The sequence below is a fragment of the Lactuca sativa genome, chromosome 9 (assembly GCF_002870075.4).
Source record: "Lactuca sativa cultivar Salinas chromosome 9, Lsat_Salinas_v11, whole genome shotgun sequence".
Lineage (NCBI taxonomy): Eukaryota > Viridiplantae > Streptophyta > Magnoliopsida > Asterales > Asteraceae > Lactuca > Lactuca sativa.
In genome coordinates this window covers 148849289-148866547 of record NC_056631.2, presented here as the reverse complement: position 1 = coordinate 148866547, position 17259 = coordinate 148849289, and positions in this window count along the sequence as shown.

Here is a 17259-nt window from a genome sequence, read left to right as displayed (position 1 = left end):
CGATGAAATAAGGGTGAGAGAGAAGAGGTTTGGCAACCATTAACGACTGCCCTTTGTGGTCTATTTATAGGGTGAAGTCTGCCGCAAACGCAGGGCGTTCCCTTTGAACGCGGTGCGTAGGAGAGGGGTTCCGATCCAAGTATTGAACGCGAGGCGTTCCCTCTTTGGGATGCGTGCCTCGAACTTCAGAAATTCATAACTTTTGCATACAATCTTTGTTTTCGACGTTCTTTATATCCACACGTGGGTGAGATTATGCTCTACAACTTTCGTTTAGACTCCGTCGTCTAATTTTGTGACATCCCCATTTTCACGGCCAGAAAAGACTGATTTTGTTTATGCTTTATAAAAATCAGAGTACCTCTTTTAATAAAAATGTTGCGGAATTCGTTCCCAGTAAACATGATAAATACGTTATCAAGGCATTTCCAAAGAAAAATATTTTTATTCATTTTAAAACATTTAGGATGTCATCGTCAATACAGTAACATAAGCATAAACAAAACTTACATTCATTATCACTGGTGATTTATATCTCCTTAATCTCTCAGTGTAATGTGACTTCATATCAACACCTATGATATAAATAAACTGAGTGGGTTAGGTTGGGAAACCTGGTGAGTACATAGGGTTTTCAACCCACAATAATATAATTATTATGTTTAAACATCAAACAATCAATCCAGTTACCCATCCCATTATCTTCTTAAGGATTTACCCTAAGAATCAGCTACTCCTCGTTCATTCATTCCTAATGATTATCCTAAGAATACGACACGAAGTCCATCGTTGCCAATGACACAGTTGTCAAGCACAGCTGCTAATATTATCACTTAGGCGCAACTGCCAAAATTGTGACATTCTCTATGAGGCGCTTCTGTCGGTATTTTCCTTTAAACGCTACTGTGATGGTTATAATGTTCTTTATTAGGCACAGCTGCCGATACTATCCTTAGAGCGCAGCTGCTAGGATGTTTATCGTAGATCTAAAACATCTACAGATTTTGGCGCAGCTGCCAGTGCTCATCTATAGGGTACTAGGTCCATTGCTTCCAATGTTCACCTATAAGGCACTAGGTCAATACTATTAATGTTCCTCTATTTCAGCCTTCATCCCTCATCATTCATCTACCCATGTTTTACCCAACATATTTTGTAGATATAAAATACATATACAGTTCAAATCATTTAAAACATGTATAAAATCGTTCATCTAACATAGACAGCAAGTATTCAGACAATATGCACACATAGCACATAATTTATATAAAATACTTCATATCTATGTGTAAGACGAAAGTAACTATGCACTCACATGTTAAGGTGGTGATTCCGAACTTAGACAGCGCTTCGTTACTCTTGAAACAATTTCCTTCGTCAAAACCTAGTATCATTACCACTAGGGTTTAGTCTATCATTCACCGAGACTAATTAATAGTCTAGTTATTATTACTATTATATAAGTGTTAAACAATACTTATATAACCCATAATAATATCCCAAGTACTTATTATAAGTTCCTAATAACGTTACTATAGTTAAATAAAAGCTATATTAAAAATAGCGTAGACATAACTCACTTACAGCGGGTTTTATAGAAAACTGGGCTTCGTTTGGAGCAGCGTTTCTGAGCTGAGGGCTCTTCTTTTCGGAGCTGCCAGGCGCTCCGGGGCTTCCGCCTCGTGCTAGGGAGTTACCCTAGGCTTTGGGGGGTTAGGGAGGTTTAGAGAGAGTTTAGAGAGAGAAAGAAGGGTTTGAAGGTGTGAGGAAATGGCATGACCCGACACTTCTATTTATAGGGTGAAATCCTGACGGATTCGTCGAGTCGGTTCACTGACTCGCCGAGACGGTGTCACTTGTCAGCTTTCTGGTGGCAAAACGTGTGACCTACATTGTGCCACGTCACCCCTTTTGCAGCAGCACCCTGCCGACTTCTAAACCCCATAACTTTCGCATACGAGCTCCGTTTTTGACGTTCTTTATATCCATGCATAGGTAAAAACAAGATCTACAACTTTCATTTTGACTACATTGGCTAATTCTCGACTGATCTTAAATTTAACAGTAGGAGGATATTAGACTATTAAATGACCGCGAAAAATTTGTAACTCCTTCATACGAACTCCGTTTTCGTCTGTCTTTTTACCGTTGAGTTCCTATAAACGAGATCTTCAACTCTCATTTAGGTCGTGTAAGCCAAAAACCACTCGAACTAAAATTCGAGTTTCGGGTTGTGCACTGTTAAGCCAAATCTTAGAAAATTCATAACTTCCTCATACGAAGTCATATTTGGGTGTTCTTTTTTTGTATGTTCTCAGTTTAACATATACTACAAATTTTGTTTAGATCAATAAGGCTAAAAAGTCTTTTATCGTAAATACACTATTTACGTCTCCTGGTGTCATGCCGGTTTTGCCGAAAAACTTCGACGGACCATAACTTCTTCGTTATAACTCGGATTTTGGCGTTCTTTATATGTACGAAACCCTTGAGACATATTCTACAACTTGGTTAAGATTATTTATTCTAAATAATCTTTTCTCAAAAAGTTGTTTTTGACCCCTATGATCTCTAAATCGACTTGCCTGGATCTACGGGCGTTACAAATTTTGACTTTATTTTTATAATATTATTTTTATAAGGTCGGGACAGGAAAACTCTGTTAGAAATTCATAACTTATTCATCCGACATCCGTTTCGTCTGTCTTTTTACCGTTGCACTACTATCGACGAGATCTTCGATTCTCGTTTAGATTGTTTCGACTAGAAATCACTCGATCTCAAATCCGAACTTCGGGCTGCATACTGCTAAGCTGAAACTTAGAAAAATCATAACTTCCTCATACGAAGTCAGATTTAGACATTCTTTTTATGTATGCTCTCGGTTTAACGTATAATACGACTTTCGTTTAGATTACTAAGGCTAAATATCGTTCTATCATAAATTCACTATTTACGTCACCATGTGCCATACCGGTTCTGTCGCGAAACTTCGACAGGTCATAACTTTTTCGTTATAACTCGGATTTTGGCATTCTTTATATATTCGGAAACCTCATCACGACCACTACGTCTGCATGTATCATTATCGGGCTTATCTAATATTTCATTTTCGACGCTCATTTTTTTATTCTTAATTCATTTAAATTATAATAATTAAGCAAATAAACACATAATTCACATAATTCTTCTTTATTACTTCAAAATGAGTTACAAAGGTTAACCTAGCTATTACATTATTTTTAGTGCTTAGCCCAGAAACACGGGCATTACAATTCTCTCCCCCTTAGGATGATTCCGTCCTCGGAATCATACATCAACAAACAAATATGGATAGCGACTCATCATGTCACTCTCCGTTTCCCAGGTAAGATTTGGCCCATTCGCATGTTTCCATCGCACAAGCACTAATTCGACCATATTGCATCTCAACTTCTTAGTCTTACAGTCAACGATTGTCTCTGGTTCTTTGATTAACCTCTTGCTTTCATCCATCATTAATTCAGACATTGGAATTATGTCAGGAACATCTCCTGTGAACTTCATCAAATAACACACATGGAAAGTATTATGAATACCATCTAGTTCTTCTGGTAATTCTAGCTTGTAAGCTTGATTCCCAATCCTCTGAATAACTTTAAACAGTCCAATAAACCTTGGACTCAACTTTCCCCTTTTACCAAATCTTATAAGTCCTTTCCACAGTGAGACTTTAAGCAAAACCGAAACCCCAACTTCGAATGTTATCGGTTTTATTTTCTTGTCAGCATAGCTCTTTTGACGATCTTGAGCTGCTAACATCCTTTCCCTAATCGCTTTCAACTTTTCAGCAGTCTGATGGACTATTTCAGGTCCCATAAACTGCTTTTCCCCAGCTTCAAGCCAACACGACGGCATTCGACACTTTTCTCCATACAAGGCTTGATAAGGTGTCATCTTGATGCTTGAGTGGAAACTGTTGTTGTAGGAAAATTCTACCAAAGGTAAATGTTCATCCTAGTTACCTTGGAATTCCAGGGTACATGCTCTCAGCATATCCTCCAGTGTTTGAATCGTTCGTTCGCTCTGACCATCGGTTTGCGGATGGTAAGCTGTACTCAGACACAATTCCGTACCCAATTCCTCTCGTAGACTTTTCCAAAACGTCGACGTGAAACGGCTATCACGATTTGATACAATAGTTAAAGGCACACCGTGAAGTCTTACTATCTCATTCACGTAAGCATTAGCAAGTTTATCCATAGACCATTTCTCATTGGCTGCTATGAAGTGTGAACTTTTCGTAAACCGATGAACCACCACCCAAATCATGTCGTGACCGATCTTCGTTCTGGGCAGTTTAGTCACAAAATCCATAGTGATGTCTTCCCATTTACCCATAGGTACATGTAAATGTTCTAAACTCCCATATGGTTTCTAATGTTGTGCATTCACTCTCGCACATGTCAGACACTCGGCCACATACTTTGCAACATCAAGCTTAATCGTTGGCCACCAGTAATAGGGTTTTAGGTCCATATACATTTTAGTGCTACCGGGATGAATTGAGTACATGGTCTTGTGAGATTCCTCCATCAGAAGTTCTCTTATTCCTCCCATCTTAGGTACCCAAATCCTGTCTTGGAATACCTTCAACTCTTGATTGTTTGTACCGAACACTAATGTTTTGCCCAAACGTTCTCCCTTTCGGTCATTCTTCTCTGAAGCTTCCTCCGGAGCTTTATTTATACTTTCCACAATTGTCAAGACAACTTCAATTCTCAATGCTCTTGGCCTTTTCTTTTCAAGGTTTACCTTTCAACTGAGAGCATCAGCAACAACATTTGCTTTACAATGATGGTAAAGTATCTCACAATCATAGTCCTTGAGTAACTCTAGCCAGTGTCGTTGCGTCATATTCAATTCCTTCTGATTAAAGAGATACTAAATACTCTTATGATCAGTGAAAAGTTTTCACTTTGTGCCATAAAGATAATGCCTCCATATCTTTAGGGTGAATACTACCGATGCCAACTCCAGGTCATGAGTAGGGTAGTTCTTTTCATGTTCTTTCAATTATCGAGATGCATATGCTATCACCTTTTCTCTTTGAGTTAGAACACATCCCTGTTGGATTAGTGTCTAAGTCCATAACTATTTTGGTATGTACTTGACCCGATGGTGCATGGTCATTTTGGGTTGCCTTCACCAAAGCAACTTGATAGGATGAATTATGGAGAGAAAAGATTAATTATGATTTATTAATATATTATGAGAATAAGATATTAAAGGAGAAATCATATTGTTTAATTAATATTAGTCAAGAATTAATAAGAATTAAGTTTGTGGCTAAAGGACATTAATTAAACTTAAGGGACTAGAACTGTCAATTGTGTGATAGTTGAATATTGAGCTAATGGACTCCATATTAAAGGGGTGGACGAATTCTATAGGGAAACCCATTAGAAATCGTCCAAAGGCCTTTAAGAAAGGGGTTCATGGGTCGCTTAGGGCCTAAGCATCCAAATTAGGGTTTCCTTGTTAGATAACCCTAATAGCCTCACTATTTAAGGAACCCTTAAGCCCCAAAAACGAGTAGAAGTTGTTCTCTAGGGTTTCCACACGTTTTGGGCAGCCTCCACTCTCCTTATTCTTCATCCTCTTGCTCTTGGTGTTTGTAAACCATTAGAGGAGTGACATTTGTGACTCTAAGCTTTCTAAAGTCAATACAAGAAGGATTTGGGATTGTTATTGCTACATAACAATCAAGGTAATATCTTAAACCCATTATTATGTTAATATTGATTATCATATGCTAGATCTAGGGTTTATAGTCTTGGATGAATTGCATGTACAATAGAGAAACCTAGATCCAAGCATTAGGGTTTGTATGAGCACATAGGATGTTCTTATAGTCAAAACCCATCAATCCCAACCCAACATCAGACGCATCGCTATAGATAGCGAAGTCTTCAACTCCGTCGGGTAAAGAAAGAATCGGTGCTTCACATAAGTTCTTCTTTAGCAACTCGAATGCTTCTTTGTGCTTATCACTCCAAGTATAAATAGCTCCTTTATGGGTCAAAGTTGTTAATGGAGTAGCGATTGAAGAAAAGCCTTGGATAAATCTTCGATAATATCCAGCTAATCCAAAAAAGCATCGGATTTCTGTAGGACTCTTTGGTTGTTCCCCACTTTGTTATAACTTCAATCTTAGCTGGGTCAACCATAATCCCTTCTTGGTTAACCACATGACCCCAAAATTGGACTTCTTGAATCCAAAAATCACATTTTGAGAACTTTGCATACAGCTTCTCATTCTTTAATACTTCTAACACTTCTCGCAAGTGTTTGCCATGCTCCTCCTAGCTTTTCGAGTAAATCAGAACGTCATCTATGAACACTATTACCGATTTATCAAGGAATGGTTTACAAACCTTGTTCATCAAATCCATGAACGCTACTGGAGCATTGGTTAGTCTAAACGACATAACCAAAAACTCATAGTGTCCATAACTCTGAATCCAGTCTTCTCAATATCCTGCTCTCTCACCTTTAGCTGATGATATCCTGACCTAAGATCGATCTTCGATAAATAACTCGAACCTTGCAACTGATCAAACAAGTCATCAATCCTTGGCAACGGGTACTTGTTCTTTATTGTTGCCTTATTCAGCTCTCCGTAATCAATACACATTCTCATACTCCCATCTTTCTTCTTCACAAATAACACTGGAGCTCCCCAGGGTGATGAACTAGGTCTAATGAAATCGTTGTCCAACAACTCATGAAGTTGCGTCACAAGCTCCTTCATCTATGTCGGTGCTAATCGATATGAGGCATTTGCTATCGGTGTTGTTCCTGGTAACAAGTCTATTCTGAACTCCACTTGTCTATCAGGGGGCAATCCAGGAAGGTTTTTGGGAAAAACTTCTGGATAGTCTGCAACACCCAGAATCAGAAAGACGAAGAAAAGAAAGGAAAGTCTCTAAGTCAAGAGTCAACTCTTCGAGTCCAGGGAGGAACTCGACGAGTCGGAGCGGGATCTGGGGCTTAGAGTAAATGACCGACTCGGCGATTCGGCTAGTGGACTCGGCGAGTCTGGTCTGGACGAGAAAAACCCTAATCCCGGTGGTTGTGCCCTATTTAAAGAACATTACATCCCTTCCCCAGCCTCTTTGCTACCCTTTTGAGATCCAAAAACCCTAAATCGTGAGTATGAGTCCTTGGAAGCAATTTGGAGCTTGAAGATCAAGAAGCTTGGATCAAGGGGGTTTACATAGATTTGGATTATTCTTCAGTAGGAGGTCATCTTAGAGGTAGTAAGTTGTTACCTTTATCCTTTTTGCATCTAGATCTATTCTTGAATGAGATTTGGGGCTATTTTGGCAAGATTGAGGTCTATTTCAGGTTTGGGGCTTAAATCTGAGATTGCTACTTCAGATCTAGGGTTGTGATGGTCCAGAATATCTTAAAGCAGCCATCAATGAGTCATTGGTGAAGCCCTTTTGTCTTAAACCCTAGCCTTAAAAGTGTTTTGGGCCTATACCTCCTTGGTTTCACGTAAACTTTGCAACTTTAGGTGAGGGTTAGACTGTAGAAGAGTGGATCTATGGATTGGAGCCCCTGCATGGCTCGAAAAGCCAATGTTTGGATTGAGAACTGGAGAGACTTGGCGAGTCACATGGGTGTACTCGACGAGTTGTATGAACATGAGCATGGACTCGGCGAGTTGGAAGAACAACTCGGCGAGTCTGTTGAAGATTGCCAAGGACTCGGAGAGTCTGTTCTTGGACTCGACGAGTCAGGTCGTAGAACCCCCAACCTCTTCTGGTTAAGACGCAGATCAGCGAGTTGAATGGTGACTCAGTAAGTTGGACAGGATGGGACTCAGAGATCGTTGAACTCGACGAGTCCTGGGGTGACTCGGCGAGTTGGGTCGTATTTTGAGAGTTTCTGAGTTTAAGAACTCGGCGAGTCTATGGGTTGAATCGGCGAGTCGAGTCAACTGGAAGGCTGACTTTGACCAGAGTTTACTTAGTTTGACTTCTAGAGTTCAGTTTGGAACTAAGTGTTATGTTGATATTAGTAGCTCGGGGAGCTAGTGGAGCAGCGGTTCAGAGAGTTGTCGGACAGCAGCCAGAGGATTATCAACAACGTTCAATAGTACAAGGTAAGTCTCCTCACTATTTGTATGGGTCTACGGCCATAATGCTGGCCCATTTAGTCTATGTATGACAGGAAGACCCGGGGGTTAGCCCTAGGCATTACGCATGAAATACTAGGAGGCGGCTCCTAGCACAGCATATGTTATTATGTATGATAGGAAGACCCGGGGGTTAGCCTTAGGCAATATGTATGAAAGACCAGGAGGTGGCTCTTGGCGCATTATATGTTATGGTGTATGAAAGACCAGGAGGTGGCTCCTGAAACACTATATGCGGAGTAGCCTAGTAGAGTAGTATGTATAGTTGTCTTTGTGATACTTGCATGAAAGACCAGGGGGTGGCCCTTGGCATTTGTCTGTAAGACCCAGGGAGTGGACCTAGACTTGACTAGGAAGACCACGTGCGGCCCGTGGCATAACCGCAAGACTATGTTTGGCACATAGCACCTTACTTGATTATGTATATGTTGGTTATGTATGGCTCTTGGCTATGTATGGAATGTATGGATCAGTTGGTTTGTATGGTATGTGGTATCTGGGGAACTCACTAAGCTTCGTGCTTACGGTTTTCAGTTTTGGTTTCAGGTAATTTGTTTTCAAGGAAAGGAGTCGGCTCGATCGTAGCGCATCACACTATGTTTTCCGCACATGAGATCTTTGGGATTACACTCTGATATGGTTTTATGATAATATGTTTTGATTACTGACACTTTGTTTTGACACGAGATATTATTATGAATGTTTTTATACTGATGGTTTATGTAATAACTTATTTAAAAATGAAATTTTTGGCCTTGAATTTTGGGGATGTTACAAGTTGGTATCAGAGCCTTGGTTTGGGGATTCAGACATACTCTTAGGTGTGTCTGAACTCAAACTAAGGGCTTGGTATGAAAATTTTAAAAAGTAAAACCATTTTTATATAAAAAAATGAAATTTAGTTTGAAAAGAATCCGAAAAGAGAAAAGAACTTTGAGAAGAACAAAGTGTGTGATGCGTGCAATCAGCCAAGCTCAAGTAGATTTACCCCAAGATACCCATACAAGTTTATATTATGTTTATCAGTTTCAGTAGAACAACATGCTAGAATAGGACTAAGGATCTAGGAATGATGCCTTATGTGCCTGCTTTATGTGCTTCAACTTATAAGGATTGCATGCTAGTATTGAGTAGACAGTAATAGGGTAGCCTGTTTAGGTTATGCCTGATTATATGAGCTTGGCATCGCATGCTAGTACAAATTCTTGTTGTGTGGATAGAATTGCTTGATTATGTTCTGGTTAGATTTCCCTTTTGTCTGAATGCTACTTGCTTTGTGCTTTGTGGGACTCTGAGTGATGAGAGTTAGCCATTAGGTGAATACGCCAAGTCACATGTGATCAGGGTTGAATAATCTCAGAGTGTTGGATTTGGCCCTATTTCGCAGCTTTCGTATGAGTCTAACCATGGTAGGGACGAGTCCTTTACCCGAAGGATTATCTGGTCCTCGTCACATGTGATGGTATCCAGGTAGTGGCTAATTAGAATTATAAAGATGCCTTCAGTAGCTGAGGACTGGGTGCGGGTTGGAGGTTACCCTAGGGCAAGCCTAGGATGAGAGTAGTGTTGGGAGCAGTGTTAGTAGTAGTGAAAGGGACTTGGTGAAGTTGAAGAAACCCTTGAGGAAAGTACGGATAGATGTGGATGGTAGTATGGGCCCATACTACTGGAAGCAGAGGATCCGTACTCGAGTCAAGGAGGGCAGATATGGAACCAGGAATCTTGGAAAGTGTGTGAGACCTCTAGAAAGTATATGTGACCCTGACAATTGTATGTTTATTTTCAGAATGGTGGTCACACGACATGGAGCGGGAGGTTCAGGATCTGGGTCAGGATCGGTCTCTGGTGCAGGATCCGAGCATGTGGATGATGGGTTATGCGAGTTCATCACGTCCGAGATCATGAGAGGTATCCTTGATGCGACGCCGGTTATCTTCAGGTCGATCAAGGAAGGGATCATTGAGCTGATGGAGGATCGCCTCAGGGCGTTCAGGAGTGACTTGGCGACCAACCAGTTAGGATCATGCACACTGTCCTTTAAGGACTTCAAAGGGAGTGGTGCGCTGGATTTACATGGGGTGAAAGACTCCATTGCTGCTAGGAGATGGATAGCAGGCATTGAGTCTGCGCAGCTGACGAGCTTCTGCCCGGAGGGGTCAAAGGACCACTTTGCGACGGGATGTTTGAGAGACAGAGCCAGAGACTGGTGGGAGTCAGTGAGTGATTCCTTGGGAGCCTCAGCCATTGAGGCTATGACCTGGACCGACTTTGTGACCAGGTTTAGGGTGGAGTTTGCACCGGTGGTGAAGCTTCAGCAGCTGGCCAGAGAGTTCCTACACATGAGATAGACGACAGAGTCGGTGGCAGAGATTACCGCCAAGTTTCGGGAGAGGGCCTTATTGGTGCCTCAATATGCAGGGGATGATGAGATGCAGAGGACCTGCTATCATGACATGTTGAGAGCTGATATTTGGGAGCATGTCAGCTTCTCAGCATGCCCGACCCTGGACTCTATGATTGCTAGGGCGCGAGAAAGGGAGATTGATTTGGAGCACATTGTGAAGAGCAGGTCAGATTAGATGTATACTTTGGAGGGTCCCGGGAAGAGACCCAAGACTTCAGATCAGCGATTAGTAGGTCGGCAGGTCCGAAGTCAGTGCAACACGAGCGGGAAACCATACGAGGGAGTTTGTCGTTCCAGGGGTTTAGGCTGCTATAAATGTGGCAGTGATGGTCACGTCAGTAGTGACTGCCCACAGGGGGCAAGCCCATTATGTTTTCACTGCAATCAGGTGGGTCACAAGAAGGTCGACTGCCCGATGGTGAGGGGAGGAGCAGGGAGTACGTCTGCCCCGACAACTTCGAGGATTACGGATGGGTGAGAGGGTAGGGCCTTGCAGTGATAGATGAGGGAAATCTGGATTATAGCAGGGAATGTTGCAGGTATGTATCTATGGCTATTTTCGATTCTATGTGTATTAGGGTTGTTCTTACCCCGGACTCTGGTGATAGTATGTATGAGTTGTCTCTCTACTTGTATTCGGATTGTACTTTCAGAATTGTCATATGCCAATTGCATACCGGGAACTATTAGTAGCTAATGTAGGGTCATCCCTCACTTCGAGTTCGAAGTGTCTAATATTATCTCGATTATGACCAAAAGCGGTTCAGGAGCGTTGCATGGAGGTTGGTGGACATGGTCCATGGAGTAGCCCTCCACTATCGTTAGGGTTTGGTGGTTCTAGACTTGGTGCTTGGGATAGCTTTTGGAAGCATTAGGGGAAGTGGTGTATCACTGATGAGGTTGCTCTGAGCATTAGTTATTCGGACCTTAAGGGCATTAGTTGGAGCTCAGGGGATTATCAGTATCGAGGATGCAGGAGGTGTTCATCTAGTATTCGGTAATCGTACGGTATTTGGAGCGGACTAGTAATGGATCGCTAGCGACATCAAGGCGATGGTAGTTATCATTCCTTTTGTGTAAGGGAGGAAGGAATGTAAGTCCTCGGGTTTTCGTGTGCAATAAAGACTTAGCCAAAGCTAAGTGGGGGAGAAACAATCATGTTATAGGAGCAGCATCGGTTTCGGAACTGGGATAAGTTTTGCTCTCCTATCGGGAAGAAAGACAGCCCAGGTGGCTGTGTGAATTGAGGAAAGTGTGAACTGGAAGTTCAGAAAACTTGCCAATTGTGAGACTGCATTCTCGGGCTTCCCGATAGCAGATTGCAGAAGAATCAGTTGGGAGTTTCAGATAGGACATGAGTACAGCTTGGGGGTACTAGATTGTGCTTGTATGCTCTACTATGGGTTAGTCGTAGCATCCAGTCGGTGTGGAAGGGTGTTGTCAAACTACCGGATGGTCGTAGCATTCGCCAGTGGTCAGATAGTAATAGGAGTGTGGTAAAACTGTTGGGCGGTCCGTAGCAATGGTTAGCAAATAGCGTCGAAGTGTGGTGCGACTGCGGTGTGGCCCGTAGCATTAGTTTAGTAAGATTGCGGTATGACCCGTAGCATTAGTTTAGTAACCCTACAGTGTGACCCGTAGCAATTGTATGTGAGTATAGTTAGGCTGCGGTGTGGCCCATAGCACTGGTTTGGCAAGACTGCGGGGTGGCCCGTAGCTTTAGTTGGTTGGCAGCGCAGAAGTGTTGTAAGACTATGTGGGTGGCTCGTAGCATTCACTAGTTGGAAGACCGAGTATAGTAAGACTATAGGGTGGCCCGTAGCATTCGTTGGTCCCTATTCGCTAGTGTGAATGTATCAGGTGTGTGATTCATTGGCAGGGTTTTTCAGATAGTTAAGTTCAGGACGGGGCAGCCGCCCGGATGTGAATGGGCCACATTATGATTGGGTTCGGAAGTCGGTAGGTCATTGGAGACCAGGAGTGGCATAAGACTGCGAGTAAGTCATGGCATTCATTAGTAGCTTAGTTCATGAAGTGTGGGCGGGGGGACCGTATCTCCGAGGTAGTAGGGGGAACCGGTATTTCGAGTAATGGTAGAACAGTTGGGACCAGGGCGGCCTCGGTTCATCCGGTAGGCGGATGGGAGTCAACAGGACTTCAAGATGGAATGATGGTAAGGGATTCGGTGCGAAAAGTCATGAATTAATCGGATGATGCTAAGCTGCTCATCACAGGATCAAATTATCTCAAAGTAAAGGATTTGGCTCGGTGACGCCGTTCTCGTCTGAACCTTAAACGTAGCAGAGAGAGATCTGCTACCCTGAAGGATTGTCTGAATTCTCACGATTGGGTGGAGCTTTCAGTATTGGAGCATTGTATGGGGGTTATTCCGTGAGTATTGGTATGATGGATGGCACTGGGAGTGGTCGGGATTGCGGTTTCAGCAGAGGATAAGTCCTCGAAGGAAATTGGGAAGGTTGTTGCTTGTGGAAAGTACCTTAGAAAGGCCAGTGACAGTGTAGGGTAAAAGGGTAAACCCCTTGCGAATCAAGGGTAAGTGTAATAGGAGTATCGGTATGATTACCGATTGGATAAAAGTGTTGTACTCGAAGGTAGTAAGGAACGGGTTATTCTGAAGATGACATCTTCAAGGTTTGGATCTGATGGGAGGAGTGTATACCTAGTGGTAAAGTGGCAACCAGATGGTAAGGTAGTTGGCCGTAGCAGACTTCGAGGACGAAGTCTAGTTTAAGTGGGGGAGTGTTGTAACTGTTGGATTAATGTCTAAGTCCATAACTATATTTGGTATGTACTTGACCCGACCCGGCATGGTCCATTTGGGTTGCACTTCACCGACACAATTTATATGGATAATCTTTTGAGAATAGTATGTTTATGATTAATATTAATATATTATAAGTTCTAATATATTAATATGGAATCATATTATTTAATTAGTATTGATCAAGAATTAATTTATAATTAATTAAGTGATCAAAAGGAACTAATTAAATATGGACTCTTATATATATGGAATGGGCCAAGTTCATTTAGGTTGGGCTAAGCTTTCATGGATAGTCCATGGAGTGTTTAACCCATGGATCCTAGGAAATGAAAGGTCATGGGTATTAGGGTTTAACCCTAATCCTCCATACTATATAAAGATGTCTTTGGTTGGTGAAATTGGCACTAGTGTGGATACACTAAAGAAGGGCTAGCCAATTTCACTAGAGAGAACCAAGTAATCATATTCTCTAAAGTATTCCAAGGTGTCTTGGTGATTTGTGATTCCACTTGAGGCTTCCACACTATTGGGGCTAAGCTCTTAAAGCTTGAAGACATCAAGCTACATCAAGAGGTATGTATTCTATCTTGTTACATTCATAGTTTTTGTATGCTAGATTAGGATAATACCTTGAATATTCTTATTTGCATGTATAATAGAGAAAACATAGATCCAAGGTATTTAGGGTTGCATGTACACTTAGGAAGTGTTAGAATGCTCAAAACCCAACAGTGGTATCAGAGCCACGGGTTGTTTTCTGTTATATTGATGCAAATATTTTATTTTCAAAGTTGAAAAAAAAAAAGGAAAAAAAACATGAAGTTCGTCAAATTTTAAGATAATTACTTGTTCTTGTGAAAAACTAATTATTTGTAAAATTTGAATAATTTGCTTTATGATTTGAATTAGGTCAAATTTAATAAAAGATAAAATGATATGATTATTTTATTAGTTTTAAAAGTTTGATCTAAAGAGTTTTTTTTTTTTTTTTTGAAACCTCCATAAGTTATGGATATGAAAAGGTTTTTAAAAAAAAAAAAAAAAATTTGATTCAAAGTTTTTATGGAGTTACAAAATTTGGTGTTAATGTTTTAAAGGATTCAATAACTTAAGAATAAGTTATGGATCACCAAAAGTTTTTTGTGTTACCTTGTTTTATGAGTGAATTTAGATTAATGAATAAAATTATGTGATAGTTGGTTTTAATCCAAATTAATCTAAGAATTGATTCTAAAATGTGTTTTTGTAACTTGTACTCAAGTTATATGAAAAGTCACATTTAAGAATCATAAAACTCATAAAAATTGGCAAAGGTTACAAAAGTGAAGAGTCTAGTTCTAATTAAATGGTTTTATGACTTCATAACTTGTCCTCAAGTTATGGAGGACCAAGAGTCTCTTCATTTAATAAAATAAAATAAAATAAAATAAAAAGGTGTAACCTTAATTAATTCCATAAGTTATAAAATAAAGAAAAGTTAATTATTTTATTAGTTTAAAGTCTTCCATAACTTGTCCTCAAGTTATGGAACTTGAAGAGTTTTTGGATTAAAACTACTTTAAACACATAAGTTATGGAATTAATTAGTTTTGAATAGTTTCAAAACTTGCCCTCAAGTTTTGGAATTTGTAAAGTTTTCACTTATGAATACTTTAATTCCAAGTTAGCCCTTAGAATTTTAAAAGTTAAAATTCAACCCTTATACTTTATAATATTATAAGTTAATAATATATATATGTATAAGAGTAAAGTCAGTCTTACCGCTAGTACGCCTCATTCACGAAGCCGGTCTATAAGGTGGGTATAAGGTTGTTGCCTATAAAATGGCAACTTAATGGGTGTCCACTCTCACCCACCGCTTGCTTGACTGGTGGAGGGTCGTTAGCCGAACGGGTTTGACAGGACTAGAATTCTCCCTTCATTAAAAGTATTAATGATAATACTAAGTAACTAAACTCTTAATAATACCCAATCTTAGTTACTTAGGAAAAATGTGAATAAGGTGCTAACCCATGAAATTACACTTTACACTTTGTCTAAGTCGTTAGTGGAGCGTGTGTGGTTAACCGGCACACTAACTTGGACTTAACAAGGTAGGTAAAGGGTGACTTAATATTTATCATAGTATCGATGAAGCGTGTGTGGTTAACCGGCACATCGATTGAGGGGTAAACACTTAAGGGTACCAAGTAATTTGCATGGTTACTTCACACCTTGTTTTGTGATCCTCGGCATCCCAGTCACAAAACCTGAAGGGCACACTCGAGATTGAAACATGCCTTTGAAAAGTTCAATGAATCTCAAAGATCTAGGAGTTTCAAAACCAATTAAAACCTAATAATTCATTTCGTTTATCTTGGTGGAAATTGGTGAATCGTCATTCACCTACCTTCAAATATTTTATAGCTTGGATTACGGCATACCTCTTCTAAGTTATAAAATAGTTTGTTGGGTCCTAGCCTTAATATTTCATATTGGGTGTCATATTAAGGACTTTAAATCAACTATCTTGAATATCTCCCAAAAGATGTCTGTAATAGACACCTATGATCTTCCCAAATCTAGTGAAACAAGGTTTCCTAAATGAAGATGATGTCCTTTGGAAATCATACTTCTTTCACCTCCTCCAATTATTCTCCCCAACCCACAAGTTCTTGAAAAGTTTAAGGTCACTCAAGCCCTATTGGCAAGGCAAGGTCTAGGTGTGATCACATCTTGGAGATGTAGTCACATATTGACAAGCCGAGAGAGTTGGGTGTCAAAGTCTTGAGAAAGTTGGTGGTTCAATCACTTTCTAAGTCACATAGTGAGTTCTTTTGGAACACCTATGAAACAGACTATGACAAGACCCTTAATGATCTTATCTATTTGTTAAGATCAACTTCCTAAAACTTTATGGACATTGACAATGATGACATTGGATATCTAGTAAAGCTCTCTCTTCCCAGTGGAAAGGGATCGGCCATAGTCAACTCGATTGACCAAATGGTAAAGAGAAAAGCTAAGTCTGTGATAGTCCCGTGTACCTTTATCAAAAGGGTCCATATGTTTATATTGCCAAAGGAAGGGGCATTGGTTGCGAAGCTGCCAGATTTACCTAAGGATATTAAAGTCAATAAGTTTGACTCTACTTCAGGTAAAGTCCACTATCTAACTCTGTTAAGTTTCTATTCTGAGATTCTTGATACATGATGTGACTGGGTCACATGGTGATGTTTTAAGAATCAAAGAAAAGTGAAGAAACCTAAAGAAAGAATATGCTGAATCTGATCGCATAGATGGATTTCTATCGCATAGTTTGAAAAATCGGATTCTTCAGCTACTTCTTAGGAGTTATGAGATATTGCTTAGGAATAGATAACAACAAGTTTTCATATGGATTGTAAGGATAAGTTTTCCGCAAAGTTTAAAATAAAAGAAAATTTTTTATTTTATTTATTTTAAAATATCCTTACAATGGCATTTGAGGGAAAATTGTTGCTTATATGATTCCATTAAGAGCAAGAATGGAAATATAAAATTGATTCTTTCATTTGTGGTAATGTCTAAATTTACCAAATAAGGAAAGATTCTCATCACCCAAGTTTCAAGTGGACCGGAACTTGGAATCATGCAAGTTGTATAGCATGATGAATGAGAACTTCCAAGTTTTGGAAAATTAAGACTAATTACTTATTCACATGGATGTGTGAGTCAAGTAATGGACTAAGGGATCGAGTACACATTCTTGTGCACTGATTAAGTCCACCACAAAAGATCGATAAGATTATTCGTCATAATTTACTAAAGCTTAGTAAATATGGTTATACTTACAGGCTAAAGTGTAATTCTGAGACATTGGAAAAGTTTCAATGTATGGCAGAGCGAATAAGAAGATTCAAATAA